General features: G+C 37.8%; 1 protein-coding gene and 1 non-coding gene across 4 annotated transcripts in view; one reads left to right on the top strand and one right to left on the bottom strand.

Moving 5' to 3' along the window:
• Positions 1–20890, top strand: part of DNM3 (dynamin 3) — a 662543-nt gene that overhangs the window by 346446 nt on the left and 295207 nt on the right. The window lies entirely within an intron of this gene.
• Positions 4086–4145, bottom strand: MIR199A (microRNA mir-199a). Its single transcript, NR_129417.1, has one exon. It is a non-coding gene; the product is annotated as a microRNA mir-199a (primary transcript).

Here is a 20890-nt window from a genome sequence, read left to right as displayed (position 1 = left end):
CCCACGGAGTAAAATACTTGGGTGGTCTGTAGGCGAGAGGAGAGAGTAGATGGTATATTTTGGTTTTTGAAAAACATAAACATGTTATCTGGCCCGAAAGCCTGAATGCTAAGCAGGAAGAATATTAAGTCTGTTGACTAATTGCAGGAAAGTGATCAGTGCAAAAGTCTGTCTCTTTGTAAACAAACTTTCTTTGATTTTTGAGATCTATGGCTTTAAAAACTGGGTTTGAAAATTTAACTACTCTGTTTTCTATAGATCATCTTCTAATTAAGAGATGATGATGTTGAAGCTCAGGTTCTGAATGTTCTTTCTCATGGATGGTGGAAGAAGTTCTTTTAACCCAGTACCAAGTCTAACAATCTTACACGCTAAAAGGAAAACGACTAGGACATTTCTATGAAGTGTGGTTAGACCGCTCCTGTAAACTGTTTTCTCTTTATGATCGTATACCATGTTTAATTTTATACTTACACTTACCATTATATCCGGGGCTGATTTTAGCTGAAGATGTTCACTGTTGATTAGTTTCCTCTGGAATAGATTCCACGATCCCTAAAATATTTATATATCTCCTTATAAAGTAATATAGGAATTAAATGAAACATTATTCTAATTACCCTAGAAATAGATCTGGCTCGTTTAGAATGACTGTGTACAAAGGTTGGCATGTGTTCCAGCACGTAACTACCATCTTGCCTTCATTCAGCAGAGGTTTGATAAAAGGAGCTCTTACTTTTGATCTTTAATTTAGCCCACACGATTTGAAAGTAAGTACTATTCCTTTTCATTTTTCAAAAGTTTGCCTCAAAAATGGGTTATAATGACTCCACCAAGCATGTGCAGGGACTCCTTGGTCCCTTTCCAAAGTAATTCTCATTTATATTCCTTCTCCTGAATTTAGACCAAGGACACCCTCCTGTCCCTCCTATTCCAGATTAAGAATTGTTCCGAGGGAGAAAATTGATGAGGGACCAGTAGGGGTTAGTATCTTTGAAACAAAAAGACCATTTCATAGGAAGAAAGAATTTTAAATTAAATATACATTAAATGAAAGCAAATTATTGAACTGAATAATTTCTAAATGGAAAAAAAGGGAGAATTTAAGAACCTTAAGTGTTGATCAAGTACCTTGTAGCTATCTTTTCTCTTTAGTAATTTTATTAGTAAAAACACATTTTGTAAAATAATAAGTTATCGTAAGTTTTCTAATAGACTTATTTTTTAGTTTTCCTATGTGAAAGAAATTGTGTGGATTTTTTAAAAAATCTCATTTATTTTTTAAAAATAATTAATGTGGAATTCTCTCTAATTCACAATAGAAAATGAAAGGATCATGATTTTATTGTAAGTGGAGATACCTAAATTTCTCCATATCATTTATATTTTAACTAAAAACCGTAGATAGAAGAGAAATCTTTAGTGTTCTTTATACTAGCTTTGGGATGATCAGAAAAGGAATTTTTAAAATGAATTGTTTTGACCAAAAAAACCCCACAAAAAACCTTGAACCTTTTGTTATAAAGTATTTGGTAAAAAAAAAACTCATATAAAGTTTTGAATTGTTGCAAAATGTGTAATTTAAGAAAGAATTTTTTTTCATTAAAATGTTAAAGAGTTTAAAGGAAGACCAAATATATTACATTCATTTTTCACAAAAACCTATAGAAGTTCAGATGTTTTCATTATATAGACTTGTCTTGGGGTAGAAATAAATGAGGTTTGAGAGAATTAGAGGTCGGGCAGTCAGATTTTTCCAGAACTTTCTTTAAGGGAGCCATCTCTAAAGTTCAGCACATATCACCTTGCAGCCCAGACTTTCTCTATTATTTTCTCTATTAGGATTTCATTCAACTGGAGAGTTTTCTTCCCTCCCATCCTCCTCCCCCTCCTCTACCCTCCTTTCCCTCTGGACAGCTGGAAACTGACCAAAGAAAACTTCTGCCTTCGTTTACAAATTCCTTTTTTATCAGTGGGTTTCTAGACAAAGTACCTTATCATTTTAAATGCTTGGAGAAATGGAAGTATTGTAAAATACAGGCAAAAGACATCAGGTGACAAGCAGCTATCAACCATTCTGGACTTTTTTAAAAAAAAATTTAATATGAAGATATATATTGGGCAATCTGAAGATAGAGGTTTCTAGCCCCTGATTTATTCATTTGCTGACTCAAGAAGTTGTGGGTTGGCGTGCATCTCTGGGCAAGTCCCATTCTCATTGTCTGATGGGCAAAAACCTTGGCAGACTCTTTTGTTGTTAGGTACTGTTATTTCTGATATTCCCGTTATGTAAGTAAAAGCTCAGGAAAGCATCTTTCATGTAGCATTAAAAAAGTAGTAAGTATTCCTTACTTTAAGACAGCATGGATTCGATTCTGGGATGTTAAAAGTCACACAGCCCTCATTCATATAACTTTTTAAGTTTCTGAATTATTCATTTTAACAATTCAAAACTCGTTAAGTTATTCCTAAGTATCTGGAGTGAGTTTTTTCCTGTTTCATTTTGAAGTGAGAAAAGCTTTTAAATCTAAATAAACAACTGAATTATCAATTTTCAGAAATTAAAAAAAAAAAACCCAGAAACATAGAGTTAGTCGCTGTATACCACACGCTGTCGCTCTTCTAAATGTAAAAAGCATGGCTCCCCATCTCACCTGCATTGTTATAAAGTATTTGGTAAAAAAAAAAACTCATGTAAAGTTTTGAATTGTTGCAAAATGTGTAATTTAAGAAAGAATTTTTTTTTCATTAAAATGTTAAAGAGTTTAAAGGAAGACCAAATATATTACATTCATTTTTCACAAAAACCTATAGAAGTTCAGATGTTTTCATTATATAGACTTGTCTTGGGGTAGAAATAAATGAGGTTTGAGAGAATTAGAGGTCGGGCAGTCAGATTTTTCCAGAACTTTCTTTAAGGGAGCCATCTCTAAAGTTCAGCACATATCACCTTGCAGCCCAGACTTTCTCTATTATTTTCTCTATTAGGATTTCATTCAACTGGAGAGTTTTCTTCCCTCCCATCCTCCTCCCCCTCCTCTACCCTCCTTTCCCTCTGGACAGCTGGAAACTGACCAAAGAAAACTTCTGCCTTCGTTTACAAATTCCTTTTTTATCAGTGGGTTTCTAGACAAAGTACCTTATCATTTTAAATGCTTGGAGAAATGGAAGTATTGTAAAATACAGGCAAAAGACATCAGGTGACAAGCAGCTATCAACCATTCTGGACTTTTTTTTAAAAAAAATTTAATATGAAGATATATATTGGGCAATCTGAAGATAGAGGTTTCTAGCCCCTGATTTATTCATTTGCTGACTCAAGAAGTTGTGGGTTGGCGTGCATCTCTGGGCAAGTCCCATTCTCATTGTCTGATGGGCAAAAACCTTGGCAGACTCTTTTGTTGTTAGGTACTGTTATTTCTGATATTCCCGTTATGTAAGTAAAAGCTCAGGAAAGCATCTTTCATGTAGCATTAAAAAAGTAGTAAGTATTCCTTACTTTAAGACAGCATGGATTCGATTCTGGGATGTTAAAAGTCACACAGCCCTCATTCATATAACTTTTTAAGTTTCTGAATTATTCATTTTAACAATTCAAAACTCGTTAAGTTATTCCTAAGTATCTGGAGTGAGTTTTTTCCTGTTTCATTTTGAAGTGAGAAAAGCTTTTAAATCTAAATAAACAACTGAATTATCAATTTTCAGAAATTAAAAAAAAAAAACCCAGAAACATAGAGTTAGTCGCTGTATACCACACGCTGTCGCTCTTCTAAATGTAAAAAGCATGGCTCCCCATCTCACCTGCACCTCTGTTTCTCTTGCCTGTGAATGCAAACCGCGGGCTCCCCACCTAGGGTCCTCGGTCACAGACCAGGGGAGCAGTCAAGAGGCCTTACCCGCTGGTCCTTCCTTGAGCAGTCGTTTCCCAGCCATGTCCCTGAGGACTTCGCGGTCCCTAGTGTGAAAACCTGTGAAGAAAAACATTGGGTGTGAGATTCGAAAAAGGAGCAAACAAATATCTTCTCCTAGGACACAGCCTATTTTGTCCCCAGCGGTCCGCGGCGTTGCTGTCCCTTGCCCAGTCTAACCAATGTGCAGACTACTGTACAACGGCATTGTCCTGAACAGGTAGTCTGAACACTGGGGCGACGGAGCAGGATCTCCAGAAGCTTCCATCTGTGCACTTAAAATCCTCTCCCGGTCCTGGGGAAAAGCCTCCCTTCCTGCACCAGGGGTTACATTCGGCTTTCCCCCCTGAATTCTCTACACTGACTGAGCCACGCTCAGGGCTGTGATTTCCAGTCTTGACGTGGCACATTTGCTGCAGTCTGGAGAACTGGCAATGAATTTAGGACCAGGAAGAGGGGGAGGGCTGGGCTGGAGAGTCCATATATGGGATGATGTCACCCTGGGGAGGTTGGGGTATGCGCTGTGCCGCTGGAGAGACCGCTAGAATCGCCTGCTCTCAGACATGGGTCTGTGCATAAAATGGTACCAGATGTTTTAGTGTGATGTTAAGCAGTCATTTCATCTTCAGGCCAGATTTTTTTCCTCAACTGGGCAGGAAGTGGGCCCCACTATGGAAAAGCTGTAAAAAAAGAGTCAAGATGTACAGTTCTGCTGTGGCCAACTGAAAGGGAGTGAGTGTAGCAGTACAAATTTGCTGTCCGGTCCAGGCTTGAGGAGTCATTTGAAGATAGAGAGTAGATAAAATAGTAAACAGAAAGTCGAGCACTGGTAGGCAGACCTCATTTGGAAACCTTTTTTGAGCTTTCCTGTGGTACTTTATTTTCTGGTATTTCACGCGTCAAAAAGGGCAGATAAGTTCTTTTTTTTTTTTTTTCTTTCTTTTTTCTTTTTTTTTTTTTTTTTAATCTTAGACATTCTGACTGTCTCTTTCCCCCCTCCTCCTTGTCTGTTGGGTCTGTCAGCGGCTTGCTGGCTGCTCTAGACTTGAACAGTAATTATAGCAACTTCCTGAAAGTGAAGCCCCATGAAAAGTCTGGAGAAATGTTCTTTGTCATGGCCTCTGCGTGAGTAATTAGTTGCACATGTGGCCTTCCTCGTTTCCCTCAGCTATTTTGGCTGGCTTTCCTAATGTTGTGCTCTAGCTTGACCTAAAGAAACGTTAAAGTTTTGATTTCAAGCATCTCCTACAAACTAACGACTCTGCTCTCCTCACAAATTGCCTCTGGTAGATCTGTGCTGTTAGGTGTACCATGATTTTTCACTGGGCATTTCTGATTTGGTTTTAATACTTTTGTTTTCATGGTATCCTGCTGCTTAGTTTTATCTCTGGGTTAACTAAACCTGTTGAAATTTGCCAAGTACCGCTTGACCAAAGGTTTTAAGGTATCAGCCCCTTGCTATCCACTTTTCTTTCCCTCCTGTTGCTGTTTCCAATTATATATATATATGGCGGAGTATTTCGAATGCACTTTTCTCTGAGTTTTCCTCCACAGAATTATGCTAAGAGTGAATGCACTGAGTTTTCCTCCACAGAATTATGCTAAGAGTTGCCTTAAACAAGACCTTGATTAATTGTTCTTCCAGAGATCAAAATGCGAGAAAATTTCTAGATACCTTCCAAATTTAATTTGACTTAACCAACAAAGAAACTTAGCCGTCTGTAAAGAATTACAGTTAAGGCAATTTGTACCAGCCTTCTGAAATACTTATTAGAAGTAGAGAAGTATATCTCTTTTATGTGCCCCGTGTTGAATTATTTCCAAAAGCTTCATGTGAGGACTGTCTTCAGGTATTCACTTTTCTCAAAATGGCTTCTCTTGAATGAACACACCACTAAAGGGTTGAAAAGTTATGACAAGCCCTAGTGTGAAAACCTGCGAAGAAAAACACTGGGCGTGAGATTGGAAAAGAGAGGGAGGGAGACCTTGTGAGGGAGATTAAATGAGATGAAAATGAATTGTCTCTCAGCTTATGATGGAACAAAGAGATTAACAGTAGGTGCATCACTCATAGAGATTGAAGTCATCAGTGAAAGTCAGAGACATTACTTCCTGTGAATGTATGTCTGCTTCTATACTCATGTCTTTAGGGGATATTCTGTAGTGCTTGAGCAAGCCTCTGTGACTCAACTTCCCTGCTGATGCTTGCATATGACTGGAAATAATGTGACTAAATGTGAGCCAGTAGTCTTCTGCCATGTGGTACCTGCTCCATCCTTGTAAAAGTATCTGTGTGTTTACTCACAGTAAATTATCAGAGGATGGCCATGAGCGAATGAGACCATCAATAGTCAACCAGGAGTCCAGCACTCCAAGTCTAGTCCAGTTCCTGCCATGAGCAGTGATAGCCTTTCTTCTTCCCGCTTCTGTTTACATAGGTAAAATATGCCTTGGACATTTGTTTTAATTTTTTTTTTAAATTTGCTATAAGATGCATGCAGTCCCTGTAATGTGACAGCGAGTGACAGAGATACAGAGACAGAGGGAGAGATAAAGCACCCCCCAGGGGGAAGGCCACGCCATAATCCCTTCTCCTCCACTCTCCTTCAGGATTTTGGGAACGTAAGCATACATTCCCAACGTGTTCCTCAAGCTGCTAGGTCCAGGACTTAAGAAGTCAGCCATGTGGGATCCAGTTGTCTCAACCACCATGTTACTGGCTGTCTCTGCTTTCAAAATTTTTGCTAAGACAGATGAGAAAGTTCTGATAAGAGTGCTCCACAATTTCATCTTTGTTTATACACCTATACTCTTTCAAATGGTTCTGTCTACCCCAAACAGGGATTTTTATAATGCTTTAATCAAGGAACTTAGTCATATATTTAGCTTCAGCTATTGCTTTTGAAGCACCTTAAGTGATTTTTCTCCAGGTTCTATACAGGTTTGTGTTTCCTGTAGCATATATGCCCAGCATCTCCTTGGGCTTCCAGTTGACTAAGTGTTTTGGAGTTCTCTTTCCTCCAGATAGTTCAAGAAATATTTATTCTTGCCTGTTCATATGCTAGTCATAATACCAGGGACTTGGCATATAGAGATCCAGAAGCTGTCACTCCTGCCCTCAAGCCACTTTCACTTACTTACAATGTTGGGAATGCTAACAGTGTCCAAATACAGTCTAAAACATCTGTCACACACTGTCAACAGTTCTGAACAGTAATTTGAAAAAGGCACAAAACATAGAAAACAGAGGTTTTTTTTGTTTTTAATGCCTGTAAGCTTATCAGTTGAATACCTGAAATGTATTGGGTGCTAGAATGCCAAGTTAGAGACCTGACTTTGAAGAACTAAAATTATTTTACTTGCTTATTTAAAAAGTTACTGACCAAAGTGATTGAATCAGTGGATGGCTTTGGGTGACTACAAAATTTGCTCTGTTTTAGGGTGTTATGCAAAGGAAACACTGTTTAGTTGGTTATTGTTCCCAAACTTTGTAAATTTTTATGACCTTAGAAATTCTCAAATTAAAACTGGGTTTGAGACTAATATACCTATAACAGAGCATGATTACTAGTGTTTATGATTATTTTGTGATATTCAGATGTGCATTTTCAGTTAATGTGTGTGTAGATTTAAAGGTTTTTCTTACAAAAGTAGTACACAGATATTATAAAAGCTTAAACAATAGGGATGTATCTACAGAAAGTTAATTACCATCCTTCAAACCTCCTAATCGTTTCTACCTTCTCAAATTATTGGTAACAGTTCAGAGTGATTCCTTTTTGCACCTTCTGAATGGTCATTTCACAATTCTTTTTTATAGATTGCAAAATTCTTTCTAGATAATGCATTAGTTCCTTATAATAAGCTTATAGTGTAGAATATAATCTGGCCCGTTTTATTGATAAAATCAAGGCTCAGAGAGGTTTATCATGTATAGAATTATTATAAAATTACAGTAAAGGGTAGAACTCACATCTCTTTCTAATTCCAACTCCTGAGCTCAGAAACTTATTGTCAGTCTACAGAGACGCTTTTGTGCCTGCACAAGTTTTAAAGCACTTACATTTCCTGTTCTTAAAGTGCGTTAATGGGGCCAGTAGATTGTGTAGTGGTTAGGACACAGGACTACCACATGGCCAACCATGGTTTAAGTCCCAGACCCAGTGGCTTAACAATCATGCCAGGGGTGTGTGTGTGTGTGTGTGTGTGTGCGTGCGTGTGTGTGTGTGTATGACCAAAATCCTGAGAAGAGATTGCGGTGTGACCATCCCCCCGGGGGTTGATTTCTTATTTTCCCTTTCTCTGTCTCTTTCTGACAAGCACATGTGCCCTATGACAAAAATCTTTAAGAAAAGAAACAAAAAACTGAAAAAAAAATCATTAAATGCAATTAATTATCTACGGCACTGTCATGGTTTTTTTCTGTACTATTTGTTATTTCACATATCTGTTTTGGTTCCCCCCCTCCCCCCAAGTAACATAAGCTAATTGAAGGCAGGGACAGTATCTCCCTATTTTGTTTAAACAGCCCATAGTGGGTCATTCAGTGAATTGATGCAAGTATGAGTAAAGCTCATAGTGTGGATGCAATTTCTGATCAAATGTTTATCATGATATTAAGTCAAGAATTAAAGCTATCTTATATATTATTTTCATCTCAAGTGAAAAGGCTTAACATTTGCAGTTTAACGTATATAGTTTTAACAGTTATATGTGTATACTACATCTATGAACCAGATTGTATTATTCTTTTTAAAATAAATGTGAACATTGGGCCAACCATGTTTCCTAGCTTATTTTTGGCCTTCTAATCTCTGGGAAGCATCCTGTGCAGATATCGGTCATGCAATCTTGTGTGAAAAGCAGGATCTAACCAACTTGTGGTGTTTCCTTTCTTGCTGTTTTCCCCTTCCCAGTTTGTAGCTGAGATAAAAATCTAGTTGACCTCAGTTCATTGCAAATTAGGAAAGATAGCCACACTTAGTTTGGCTTTATGTTGTGTGGATTAGCACTTTATTATTATTATTTTTTTTATTGGAGGCCATACAGTCCCCTAATCACCAGCATCTCCTATTTTGTTGGGGTCCATAGGACAAGGTGACTTGCTGTAGCAAAACCTTCTACATTTCTTCCCTTTGCCTGACTTGCAAATAAATGGCAGATCTCAGACCACTACAGTGAAGTGACTTCTCAGACAGAGATGCAGCATCAGCCTATAAAATAGAGGAGAAATAAATATTCCAGAGGAACTCAGAGATTTGTCTTCAATGAGAGAAAAATACGTCAAAATAGAACAGCTATGAATCATAAACTTAATGCAACTGGTTTGATCATCTTCAAAAAGTTTGCAAAAGACCAAGATTGTGAGAGCTGATTTTAAAGCGTACATTTATAAATGCATGTTTTGTTTTGCCTGTCTCTAGAATTTCCATCGCTGAGACTGTTTATTTAGAAATCAGCCCCTAACCAGAAGCAGTATGAATTTTATGAACATTCTTTCCTCAAATCTATTGAGAAAGATAGTGTTACATCTTTGAGTTTTCCTAACCACTGATGTGCGCAGCAGCCATTTCTGTATTTCAGTAACATAATACGTCTGGCAGACAAATCTTAAAAACTCTAACTCTGGCATATGAGAAAGTAAATATATGATTTATAATCCAAGTAAAAGTTGAAGTACTGTTTTGAAATCTTTTTTTTTTAAAGTTATTTATTTAATTTTATTTATTCATTCATTCTATTTTAATTTGACCAGAGAGAGACACAGAGAGTGAGAGAGAGAAAGAGAGAAAGTGAGAAAGTAAGCCACCAGATCCGGGACTCGAACCATGGTCAGCCATGTGGGAGTGTCCAGCGCCTTAACCACCATGCCACCTGCTTGTCCCTGTCTTGAACTCTTTAGGGGATGTCAAGATAAAGGAATTGGAATGATGTGTTGGCCTTTTCAGGCAGATTTTAAGTGAGAACGTGCTAGGAATGCAGTCCGCTGCCTGTGTGAACCTTCAAAAGCTGACGAGTCTTGTGTGGGTGGTGTGTACTAGGAACCTCCATTGAATTCCAGTTACAACCAGACTTTAAAATGAGCGTCAGCTCACATGGACAAGAGAAGCATGTTGTCTTCAGGTCACTAACAATTTTTGAACGTTTAGTCCTGATATCTTTTGGCATCCCTCGTATTTTATTTCCTCAGAAATGAACATGTATGATATCCCAAAGAGAAAAAAAATCTGTATATGCATCACATAAAGTCTCCAAAGCCACTTTTGTACAGGGGTAGAGAGAATACCCTTTCTGTGAGTGGAGTACAAGTTAAGCACATTGGCTACAAGGAAGTATGTGCACCTAGGGAAGCTTTCTGCTCTACCCAGAATGCCTACAGCTGTGTAATAGGTCATTTTAGAAGCTCAGAGTTCTTTGTTAGTTTTCAAGTTAATTTTTCTTTTTCTTTTCTTTTTTTTTTTTTGCATGAGAGACAGCGGGGTAGACAAAGAGACAAGCACTCCAAACTGTGTTTCATGCAGGGATCTACCCTCAGTCTTCATTAGCTCAGATCACAGGCATGTGCCCATGCTTGGCATGTTCAGGGAAGTCCTGGGACACAAACCCAGGGCCTTTCTCATGTGGGGCCATTCATGCTACTTACTGTACGCCATCGCCCGACCCAGAAGTTACAAGCCTTTAAGGATCGGCATATTGCATAGGACATAGCACATTGTCTTTACTTGAGGATTTATAATCCTATGGTATATGTAGGAGAGGAAACACAGATTACATGAATTTCCAAGACTTTGATCCAATATAAATCTGTTTGGTTGTATATATTATAGACCACTTTAACTGGCTTCTCAATTCTATTCAGTCTCTAGAGAATTCATTCAAGCTTTTGAGGATATCTGAAACAATATCAAAATACTTCTCTATCCATGCCACTGTGGAAATTGGCTTTTCTTTTACATACATAGTTTTTTTAAAAAATTGTCCTATAAATCAGTTCATGTCTAAAGGTTATTTGCAAATGAGTATTAATCAAGTATCTTCATAAGCACTTACATGAATAAAAAATGGCTTTGGGTTGCCATACAGAATCATATAAGGTCACTTCAGTGCTCTAGAGGACTACAATACAAAAACTGTAGAGAAAGGGAAGTAAAGATAGGAAAAGAGAGAACCCAAGCATATGGAGGCCCAGCTCCATACTGTTTTCTATTTTTATCATTTCATTTTGTTTAATAATTTCTATTTACTCCATGAGAAAGACAGAGAAAAAGATAAAGAAACAGGTACCTCTTGCTGGGGTCATTACTCTCCTGTCCACTCCTGTCTCAGCCAGCTCATATCCATAGGCATGTGCATGCCCAGTATGTCAAGGAGGTCCTGGGGTGCAAACCTAGGGCACCTCCAAGAGTCCAGTTATAGTCCCCCTGTGCTACTGCCTGGCCCCCATTTCTTTCAATACTTTTCTTTTGAGTATTTTATGCCACGTCCCATATTAGTGTTTTTCAGTTATATTAGGTCATCAGGAAAGGTATGATGTATTTTCTACGTTTACTATGCAAAAATGCCCTGTGCATTTCTCCATGGTTACACAGGAAGACATGGTGGAGTTCAAGGAAGAGGTTTAGAGAGAGAGAGTTCTAGAACTAGATGGCATGGGTTTGAATCCTGACTTCACAGCTGGTTACAATGCAATCTTGGCAAAGTGGGTCACTATTCTGAGTTCTGGTTTCTCATCTGTACAATAGTTTTTTTTTCTGAGGATTGAGTATGTAAATGTGTGACAAGAATTTAGAACAGGGCCTGGACCAGAATCGAGCCTCCTGCAGTGAGGGCTGCTGTGAAGTCCGGGCACCCACCTTGACTCGGTTACTACTCCCAGGGCAGTGATTGCAGGGCTCAGGCAGCAGCTGCAGCAAGTCCTGCTCAGGAAGAAAGCATGCCATGTTCCCCAAGGGGCTCGGCTCTCATGAGTGTGAGAAACAGGAGAAAATAGACAAAATCCTTGTCAGGGTGGTTTTAAAAACACTGTAATGGAAGCTGGCCCTTAAGAAAATCCTTTCAAAAATCTTTCTGAAAAGCCAACAACTGTTCTTTCCCTTGACTTTGTGTGTGTGTGTGTGTGTGTGTGTGTGTGTGTGTGTGTGTGTGTGTGTGTGTGTGTGTGTGTGTGTGTGTGTGTGTGTGTGTGTGTGTGTGTGTGTGTGTACAAGATTTCAAAAAGGTTATAGAAAATAGAATGAAACCATTAATTTGATACCAAAAACTTTTGAAAAATGTATAGTATTTTTAGAATATGCATTCTCCATGAACTTTTTGAAGCCCCTCCTGCATGTGTGCATGCATGTGTGAACACACACACACATATACATGTTTGTATGTATGAGCATATGTGTGTGTATTTAATATAAACCAGATCATCTTTGTATGAGTATTATCAACATCAAAATAAATCCTTTTCCATTTTTAAGCTGTCATATTTTTAAGGCTAGAACACATGCAATGTGTTTTTGTCATCTTAGAAGGTTAGTTTTAGTGCGTGCACATTTCAGGTTTTTTTCCCCTTAATTATGTCTGTCAAGACTTTATAGCTACAGTTGAAGGTTAACAAGGGAATACTGGGTACAAAATACCTTCCAAATTATGTAAATACAATCTTTTAAGTGGATTGATTTCTACACAGGTGGGTCTATCACTGACTGCATTTCAGTATTACAAATATACTTCATATATTGTTGGTTCAGCTTGTTTGGGGAATGGTCACTGTATTTCCAGTCTTCTTTAGTGTAACAAAATGATTTCCTGTGGTACTGTTTACTTTATTTGCATTTCATCTTTGGCTTATAAAAGAATCAGCTTTGGGTTCCATAGGTTGGCATGAATTATGATTGTTTTTGAAATAATATCTTGTTTTTCTGGAGAGCTAGCATTGGGTCGTTGGCGCATAGAAAAATATGTCATGACTTCGATGATGACCCAACAGATTTCAAATAGTTGCTTTGAATTATTGAATTATCATTGCCAAGTTAATAGAGAAGTCTTTGGCTTGTCCAAAAGTAATCGCCTTCTGCCAGTAGTGAAGCCAGTTTGAGGTTAGTGAATTTCTTTTTTTTTTTTTTCTTTTTTTGGAGAGCTTTTTTGCTATAGGGCGCATGCGCTTACCAGACAGACAGAGAAAGACAGAGAGACAGAAAGCGAGAAATCACCTCCCAGGGGGGATGGCCACGCCTCAATCCCTTCTCCTCCATTCTCTTCTCGGAATCTTGGGCACACACGCACACGTGCCCAGAGTGAGTTTAAGCCACCGGGTCTGGGACGCGAACTGCGGTATACTATGTGGGAGTCCAGCGACATAGCCATTACACTAACTGCTGGTCCCAGAGGTTAGTGAATTTCCCTCCCTTTTTTCATGATCTAGACCATGAAGTTTTCAGTGCTACATTTCAATTGGTTAATTTTTGGAATGTTGAGTCCCTCACTATTTTTTAACCTTTAAGAAAGAATAGGAAAGCTAGCAGGAGCTAATTTTCCAGTAAGCTTTGCCCTATTTTGTAAACCAACCTTATCTTTAAATCCATCTTTGCCTTCAGATCATAAAATTATTGACATGTCATCCAGTAATATTAATACTGATCAAACTGAATCCAATTTGAGTTCATAGCATCTTTATTATTGTTAAATATTGTTAAATTTGATTTTGTTTAGATTGTATGTTATAGATTAGGACTAATTTAGATGATTGCCACTTCTATTGGCAATCGATACCATATCATTCCTATAGTGTATTATTTCCAATGCATTTATCCTATGTAAGTATGTGCAAAGTTTTCTAAGTGTATCAAATTCTCCACTTATTACTACTATTTCCTCAATACATGTCTCCTTCACATTCAGTATAGCAGAGTTTCAGAGAATTTTTGTGTGTGCATACATGCCGACAGAAATCATTTACAAAGGCCATGTTAAAAATGTTCTAACAACGTGAGATCATTGTCATATAACACAGCTCCCTTTGCTGACTGATTATAGTATGATTGTGAAGTAGAAATTTTGAATAGTCACAACGAACATGCTAAAGTCAAGTCTTTTAGTGCCTCGAGCAAAAGATGGTTGGTGATTTAGAATTTGTAAAGGTTGAATTAGTTATAGTTCATTTCAAAATTTCATCTTTCTTGAACAAGTTCTGCTTCTTTGAAGCAAATGAAACTTTTGCTTTCTTGAATTCAACTAAGATCTAAAAGAAGGAGCTCCAGCATTTATTGGTTCAAATTCAGCTTTGCCACCTCTCATTTGCTTCGTGGTGGGAAGATAACTAGCTTAGAGGTGGTTGGAAGGCCTGAATGAGTAGATGATATAAATAATATAGATTGGGGTGCATTCGAAAAGAATCTGCAACAGTTCACATGGCAACAGTTTTGAAAACTGCCATAGCAGTGCCTTGGAGGAGGTGGTGGGTATGATGCTGTAGTAATTTTTAATCAGATGAATTTAACCCTATGTAAGCATTATTTAAGAACAAAGAGCCCCCAAATTGTATTGGATTGCTTGTAGGGGCCAGCAGGTGGCATAGTAGTTGAGGCATTGGACTCACATGGCCAGCCATGGTTCTAGTCCTGGACCTGGCAGCGTGCTTTCTCACTTTCCCTCTCTCTTTCTCTCCCCATGTCTCTCCCAGATAAGATTTAAAAATAATAATGACTAAAATTTAATTTAAAAATCGCTTCCATACTTTCATGTAGCCGTTAATGTAATTCTTCTATGAGCCAGTGGCTTTTGATATTTTTAAAAACTTTTAAGTGTCTTCAGAAGGAAGGAAGGAGCTACAGCTTAATTGCACCAGATTGCTTGTGCATCAGCTTTCTTGTGGCTCCAAAGCATACTGCACACCAAATATTTCCAGAAAACTTACATTAGTCTTACTGTTCATTCCTCCTCTTGAGCTGTTGTTTGACTTGTTGTGGCATTTATATCTTATTTTTTGAACTTGATTATAAGCTCCTTAAGGGCAAGGGCTATGCCTATAGTTTCTACATATGCCCTACAGTGATTTCCTGAGTGGAATCAGGCAAAAAAAAAAAATGTTGATCTATATGAAGTTTTCCAGAATAGAAATGATGAAAGAAAGCGATACCTTCATAAGTATGAAGCAAGACCACTAAACACCACGTTTGTCGATTACACTATGTAATCTTTATTTACCTTTATAAAGACTTTAAAACTGAAGTGTAGAGTGCAATAATGCATAGGCCATTTGTAGTATATTTGAGAGTGTGCTGAAAATGTCCCACAAAATGCTGCAGATGCCATCTTACTAAAAAATCACTCAAGGAGGAATTTTTTTTTTTAGATGAATGTCTGCTGGGAAACTACTGCCAGGAGAAATGTGGAAACCACATGAAATTCACTACATAAAGAAATCTGGTTTCCATTTCTGCACCGCATTTTGTGCTAGCAGGAAGAAGATAAACAAGCTGTTTAAAACTAAAGTGAATGGCAAAGGGATTAAATTTTAAAATCCCCTATCGTAAATGTATTTTGGAATTTGTGAAATCTAATCCCATCACATAGGATCCTTTAAGAAGGGAGAAAATGTGTTGAGTCCTCTAGTCTTAGATATCTCAGTGGAATAGATGAGTAATTTTGCTTCCTGTTGATGAGTAGTAATGCAACTAGAACATTTGCTTCAGTTAAAATTAAAACGAAAGTCTCATTCTAGTCTTGGGCAGGCAGGCATTATTTTGAGAATGAGAAGAGGGAAAAGAAGCAGGAAAACCCTTTTTTTATTGTTAGTTTTAGATGATCTCTTTTAGGGGTAGAAGAATTTTAATCTAGTATTTTAATATAGCTGTTTGAAACTGTATATATGAAAAGGTACATGGGAGGAGAAGGGTTGAACTGTTTATTTTTTGGAAAAGCATTCTGCAGGTTTTTTTTTTTCTTTCAGTTTTCTAGTTATTGACACTTACAGAGTTTAAATATGTTATCAGGATGGCATCTGAAGAAGAATAAACTCAATAGGGGCCAGGAGATAGCATAATAATTAAGTTGCTAGACTCCCACATAGTCCACTGAGGCTCAAGTCCTGGAGGTGGTGGCTTAAAACTCATGCTGGCACATGTGCATGTGTGCCCAAAATCCCAAGAGGAGAATGGAAGAGAAGGGATTGTGGCATGACCACCCTCCCAGGGGATGATTTCTTGCTTTCTGTCTCTCTGGAGTGCTCATGCCCTATAGCAAAAACAAGAACAAAACAAAAAACCTTTCTAGAAAAAAAAATAATAAAAAAGGAAGAAACCAAATTGAAATAAAAGTCATTATGGATAATCAAAATATTAATATTTGAAGCAAAAAGACTAATCATTCGAATTGTGAATTTCTTTAATAAACATGACCAGATTATACATAATAGATGTGCATTTCTGAATTCAGGCAGCCTCCTGCTTTGAGAAGAGGATAAAATTAAATTGATTATATGCTTAAGCAGATTGAAACATTGCCTTCCAGAACTTCACTTCTCTCCTACTTTCTGGAGAAGGGAAGCTGAGTTAATTAAGGTTTATTTTATATACTCTGACTTAGTATGGCAGAAATTTTTATTTTGTTTTCACAATTTTAACTTAGACTCTGAACATTTTTAGCTGGCTATACTTAATAGCTGTACATAATTCGTCTAAACATATATTCTCAGTTAAGAGGCCTTATGTCCTTGAGAGTGCCATTTTTCAAATGAGATGTAAAAATAAACTTCCATCCACTCCATTCACTTAACCTTTCATTCACTCATTCACTCTATAAACATTTGTCAGCCTCTGACCATGTTAGACTCTGCTGGAGACACAAGGGTAAATCATGCAAATTCGTGCCTAGGAGGAGTTTGCTTAGGGTGATTTAAAGGGTAAAAACAATTATTAAGAAAGAAAATGATTTTAATCTTTTGGATAAGTATAAATTTGCAAAAATATTCATTGACCTAAAAATATCCTATTTGTCATTTAGTTTAGGTAAGCCAGTGTTTTGCTGGTGTCATCAGGCGATAGAGTAGAAGGTGAAGGGTGGAGACTGTGGAGCCAGAAAGCCCAGATGTGTGTCCACCTTTCTCACAAACTTGCTGTGTGACTAGGGAAGCATTGCTGGTCAACCATGACTTTCTTCATCTGTGAAGAGAGGATACCAGGACTTTCTACTTCAGATGGTTGTGAGGACTTCATGGATTAATCTATGAGAGTTTTAGTGTCTGGGTATATTGAACACTTAGTGATTGTTAGTGTCGGAGATGATTTTAAGATATTTAACAACCAGGAAAACAGGAACGCCAAACAACAGGAATAGCGGTAACTGTAAAACTCAACAGGGACACACCAGTGTCTGTGGTATGAATATCATCTCCTTTCACCACCATTGGTATTACTGTTTCCACTCAAAATTCCTGAACACAGTTTTATGCCTAATCCCACCCCATTCTGGGACTAAGCCCCCTGAACCAGGCTCTGGAGAGCTCACAGACTAGGGGCCTAAATGCCACAGTTTTTAAATCATCTTACTTTTAAATCCTTAGAGTTAGCATAGACTTATTTTCACGTTTCAGACAACTCAGGATGTTTTCCTTAGCTAATCACTTTTAGGACACTAGAGCTAACTCACAGATTTCCTATTTTTTCCCCCCAATGTTGGTTGGTAATTGTTTTAATGTACACCTTATCCTTTTTTTCTTTCTTTTTTTTTATTTCCCTCCTCCTCCTCCTTTTACTTTTGAAAACAAAAACATTAATCTAAAACTAATTACCTCTAATTCTTTTTTTGAAAGAGATTATATACTATATCTAAATTTATTCTTTGCAATAATTGGCCAGTAGTTTCTGGTAAGGATAGAAAGGATATAGGAGAATTTAAAAGAAATGAAATGACCTGGTGCCTGTGTGATAATCCAGTGCAATAGGAAAAATATAGCGAGGAGAGGGAATAGAAAATCTGGAAATTAAGGGACAGTGTTACATAGGGTGGTTAAAAAAAGTGATACTTAAGATTTGCAAGGGAGTGAACACACAGATTGCTGGGGAAACAGCCTTTGAGGTGGTGGAAGCATAATGCGCAAAGGCCCTGAGGTAGGTATGCCTGGAACCCAGTGGGGCCTGGAAGAAGATGCGAGGATGAGTAAGAGGTGGTGAAGTTGGTGTTAGGGACCTACTTAAGATCTGTCTGGCATGAAGATGGGTGAAGAGAAGGGAATCAGAACTATACCAATGAAATCTTCTTGGAAAAGGTAGGCTATAAGGAAGCCTATAGAAAAAGGAGAATGTTTCTGTTAATGGAAAAACATGAGCACAACAACAGAGCACCCAGGTTAGCCTGTCCAGAGCAGAAGGCATGAGAGGTAGGGAGAGAGGAAGACAATGTTGGATAAACAAATGGGATGGGATGATGGAGGACTTTGATAGCTAAGTAGAGAACTTTTCTTTCCGCTGATTAAAAAACAATGTTTATAGTCCATAGAAGCAAACTGCTGAGAAAATATTAAAGTTTGAATTTAAAATCCATATACAAATGACCTCTGTAAGATCCTGCCAGTTTTGTTTTCAGAGACAAAAAAGTTTTATGAATAGTTTCATTTTTTTAATTTTAAATTTTATTTAACTTTATTTATTTTTAAAGTTGACCAGAGAGGGACAGAGTGAGGGAGAGAGGGAGGGAAGAAGAAAGAGAAAGAAAGCCACCAGGTCCAGGACTCGAACTGCAGTCAGCCATGTGGGAGTCCAGCATTCTTAACCACCACATCACCTGCCGGTTCCAAGTTTTATGGATAGTTTTAATGCATAATATTGGGTTGTTAGAAAAATCATGACATATTTTTCTATGCAAAAATGTATTAAGACTTTTCTGACAACCCAATAAAAAAAATTTATACTTCTTGATTGAAAGGTATTTATTATTAGATTTTTAAAAATCCTTAAGAAGACTATGTGAGTGGCAGTTATAAACATCGTGGCTTAATAAACTAAATTTTGATTTAAACATTAAGATCATAATCCTTTGTGTGAACAGTCTTGTGTGAATAGAAGCAAGCTGGGAATCTGGCTCTGATGGTCTCTGTGCTGTGATCGGCAGGAACCGCAAGGTTGTTTTCCCTGTTGGTGCACGTGCATGGTCACATGCTCACAGATACAGTGCAGAAAGAGTGAGGAAGATGAGTCAAGTCACCTAGATGGTCACAAGTTTCTTTTGGAAGATTATCTTGCAGTTTGAGACCTGTCAGCATTACTTATTAATTTCTGCCTGTTTTAACTTTCTATCCAATGCCAAATTATGCAAAGAAATGATGGATGGAGGGGGGAAAAAAGACATCTATGGAAAAGACAAACTTGACCGGTGAATCCTGTTAGTCATCAGACTTTCAGATGTTCTCAGTGGCTCAGACATTTTTTAGTGCAATCTCTTCCCAAGAAGGGCTTTTGCTTCAAAATACAGTAAGTTTCCATCACAAAATGACTTTTGTTGCTGTTTCTGTCAAAGTAGGTTCATTCCACTTTGAGATTTTGCCCAAGACTGCCATGGAAAGTGTAGTTGCTGCACCTATACTTGAATTTTTTTTTTTTGAGAAGTTTTTGCTATAGGGCTCATGCAATTGCCAGAAAGACAGAGAGAGACAGAGAGACAGAAAGCAAGAAATCACCCCCCAGGGGGGATGGCCACACCGCAATCCCTTCTCCTCCATTCTCCTCTTGGGATCTTGGGCACTCAACGCACACGCACCTGGCGTAAATTTAAGCCATTGGGTCCAGGACTCGAACCGCGGTCGATTACTTGGTAGTCCAGCGACATAGCCATTACACTAACTACTGGTCCTTTGAATTTGTTTTTCATATCTATTGGTCCTCCTCAGAAACTGAGCATAAAAAAAAAAAAAAAATCCTTCTTTATTCAGCAGGTGACTTGGTGGTTAGGGCATTGACTCCCACATGGCTGACCACAGCTTGAGTCCCAACCTGGTGGCTTGATTCTCACTTTCCTTTTCTCTCTCTTGGGTGAGCATGTGTACTGCGTAGAAAATTTTAAAAATATAATAATGATGCTAAATAAAGTATTTTAAAAACAAACAAACAAACAGAAAAACATGCTTCTTTACCTTCTGAAAGCAAACAAGGTTCAGTGTTGAGTTTTATAAGAATAAAAAACAAAACTTCTTTTCTTTTGAAATTTGCCAGAGGGCATGTTTGCTCTTCAGAGAGAGACAGGAAGAGAGAGAGATAGAGTGAGAAAGTGAGAAAGCATCCACTGGCATGATCATGCCACAATTCCTTCTTCTCCTTTAGGGATTTTTGGACACCCATGCACATGTGCTGTGTGTATTTCTCAGGCCACCGGGTCCAGGACTTTAACTGTGCAATCGACCATGTGGGATCAGCCATCTTAGTTACCAAGCCATGGACTGGCCCAAAATCTGTTTTAGGAACTAGATAATATGATCATGATTTTTGGTACAGGATAGAAAGTAAGGAAACTTTGGATTCTATTCCTGGCTTTACTGTTATTTCAAGAGTCTGACAAAGTGTGTGTGTTCTTTCTGTAGCTGAATTTTCCAAGCAGCTATATGCGTGCAAAATATAGCTAATGCCTTGATAGATTTTTTCACTGAAGGACTACATGAAGTTTTTAATCTGGTTTGTGCTAGAAAGTGTGAGTTACTTTAAAAGGCATCACTGGACCAGCCCTGGTGATGCAGGTGGTGGGGCACCATCATACATTACTGGAGTCATATGAAAAGCCCAGATTCAGATTCTGGAGAAATCTGAGTACACTGGGAACACTTGTGATCTGGGTGGGAGGCTGGGGGGAAGATGACAGTGTGGCATGACCCTGTTGAGTTGCTTGTTTCTCAGTCTTTTTTACATGAAAGAAATATTTTTAAAAGGCATAACAATTATTAAAAGTAAGCTAAAACACACTGTTTAAAATGACTTTATTCATTTCTGGGGTTGGGTTATTTACTCTTT

This window comes from Tupaia chinensis, unplaced genomic scaffold (genome assembly GCF_000334495.1).
Source record: "Tupaia chinensis unplaced genomic scaffold, TupChi_1.0 Scaffold000074_1, whole genome shotgun sequence".
In the NCBI taxonomy this organism is placed as follows: Eukaryota; Metazoa; Chordata; class Mammalia; order Scandentia; family Tupaiidae; genus Tupaia; species Tupaia belangeri.
This window is presented reverse-complemented; position numbering and strand designations above follow the sequence as displayed.